Here is a 2,881-nt window from a genome sequence, read left to right on the forward strand (position 1 = left end):
CACAAATGAAGCTATCCACAAAAGACAAACAGAATCACAGAGAACAAGCCTGTGGTTGCCGAAGGGGAGGGGTTTGGAGGACAGGGAAATACTGGGATTAGCAGATGCAAACTGTTATATACAGGAAGGATAAACAGCAAGGTCCTACTGTATAGTGAAGGAAATTATATTCAAGATCCTGTGATAAATCATAATGGAAAAGAATGTCTATATGTGTATAATCAAGTCACTATGCTGTACAACAGAAACTGGTACAACATTGTAAATCAACCATACTCCAATAAAAAAAAATTTTTTTAAACTCACCCATTATATGAGAACCTATTCTCACTTAGTATCTTCAATTTATTTTAACATTATACCCAGGATGGCCCCATTTTTTTTAGTATAAATCAGACTATATACACCCCTGAGTTAAAAGATCTGAATGAAAACCAAACTCACTGGTTTGAACTACAAAACCTGCTATCAGGTGACTTCTACCTACTATTGTGCCATCTCTTTTTGCTACAAGCCCATTGCAGCCTTTTCTTTCCTATTCCTTAAAAGTGAAGTGAAAGCTTTAGTTGCTCAGTCATGTCCAACTCTTTGTGACCTCGTGGACTGTAGTCCACTAGGCTCCTCTGTCCATGGGAGTCTCTTGGCAAGAGTACTGGAGTGGGTTGCTATTCCCTTCTCCAGGGAATCTTTCTGACCTAGGGATCAAACCTGGGTCTCCTTCATTGCAGGCAGATACTTTACCATCTGAACCATCAAGGAATCCCCCTTCCCATTCCTTCAATGTAAGTTAATAACTCCCAGAGAGGACTCTCCTGATCGTCCGCCTACAATTTCTACTCCTTCATCCAAATAAGTGCGCTTATCAATACCTGACCTTTCTTTGTTACTCCTCCTTTAGCACAACCCAAAAATATACTCCATAAAACCAGGAAGCTAGACAATATTCACTGCTTTGTTCTGAATATCTTGAATTATAATAATAGAAAGTGCTCAGTAACAGTATCAATGAAACATGAAAATCATATTTCAGCCCCATACATTACTGTGAATGTATCATAGTCCACCAATGAAAAATATAATACTTCAAACCCTCATATTTTGTCTTGAGAGCAATCACCAATCCATCTAAATCAGTAGTTCTCAGATTTGGCTTTATTTTAATATCATTTGGAGCTTCTACGAAACACAGATGGTAAGCCTCAACTCCTAAGTTGCTCTTTTAATTGATTTGGACTGCGTGTGCATCAATGTTTGCATAAAGTATCCATAGGTAATCCTACTGTCATCTGTGGATAAGAATCTTTGATATACAGTTTTTATTTTAAAGAATTTTAAATGTTTATAAATCTTATTTTTTTAGAGAATATCTATAATTCTTAAAATATATGGGTTATGCTACTTCCCTGGCAGTCCAGTGGTTAAAACTTTGCTCTCTAATTCAGGGGGGTATAGGTTCAGTCCCTGTTTGGGGAGGTAAGGTCCCACATGCCTCTGGGCCAAAAAACCAAAATATAGAACAGGAGCGATATTGTAACAAATTCAATAAAGACTTTATAAAAATGGTCTTAAAAAAACTTTAAAAAAAATATGGGCTGTAAAAAATCATAAAATCTAGCTCCAGCTTGCCTCTTCAAGCTGCCTTCCCTCTATATAGTTGTTTTAGGTGTATGCATACCATTTTGGTTTTTGCTTACACAAATCTTTAAATACCATAAATTACTGATTTAGGACAAAAATTTCTAGTTGGCACTGAGAATAGTGTCTCACAACTTAACTGATCTCATTTGCCTGCTGAAACTGTGAATCACAATGGAATATTTTCTTGACAGAAAATCCATTTAATTAATCTCCTTGTTAATTTTTTCCCCATCAATCCAACAAAAACACATTTAACAAATTCAACAAAAGTAGGACATCCTAATTCTCTCCTAACCATTAAGGAAATTAAATCCTTAATAAAAACAAAGAAACCAATCAATCCAACAAACAAAAAAATTCTCCACAAAGAAAACTTCAAAGCAGATGATTTTACAAAAAAGTTTTACCAAATGTTTTTGAATAAATATCAATCTTACATAAATTCTTTCAAGAGAATAGAAAGAAAAATCAACTACTTGTCTTACAACTTGCTTATCTTGCTTACAAAATAGGAGGAAGAGATTATGGAAAAGGAGAATTGCAGGTCATTTTCAGTCAAAAGCATAGATGAAAAATCGCATATAAAAGCATTATTCAAGGTTTGGAAAGGTGTGGGACTTTACTTTTGCACCCCAAAACTGAAACACCAATGTATTTCTTCTGCTTTCTATCAGCACCTCTGTAGATCCAGTGATGTGTTTGGTGAGAAATATCAGAAGTCTGTTTAGGTTAGGTGCTATACTGATATTTGAATGCTAATTCTACAGAACCAAAGAAAAAAAGGAATGAAAAGGGAGAAAGAAAGTGAGGAGATACTCCAGAGACTGAGAGTCCAAGGGCAGAGATTATATCTAATGAATGAGAGGCAGTGATCAAATAGCAGAGGTTATCCAAGTCAAATTAAATACATTGCAGGCTGTATAATATCAGAGGGGCAGAAAATCAGATATAGACTGGTATAGGAAAAGCAGAGGCAGCAAAAGCATGGGTCCAAAAAGACCCAGGTCAACACTAGGTGTTAGGATTTTTGTTTGGCTGAATTTTCTTTCATTCCTGCCATATAGTCTTTCAACCCAAAGATTTTAAAAGGTATTAAGTTGGTGTCCATAGTGGGTGGATTCATGTGAATGTATGGCAAAACCAATACAGTATTGTAAAGTTAAAAAAAAAAGTATATTAAAAAAAATAAAAGGTATTAAGTTGGTGTTTACAGGGATTGCTGCTGTTGTGGTTGTTCAGTTGC

This window comes from Budorcas taxicolor, chromosome 11, assembly GCF_023091745.1.
Source record: "Budorcas taxicolor isolate Tak-1 chromosome 11, Takin1.1, whole genome shotgun sequence".
Lineage (NCBI taxonomy): Eukaryota > Metazoa > Chordata > Mammalia > Artiodactyla > Bovidae > Budorcas > Budorcas taxicolor.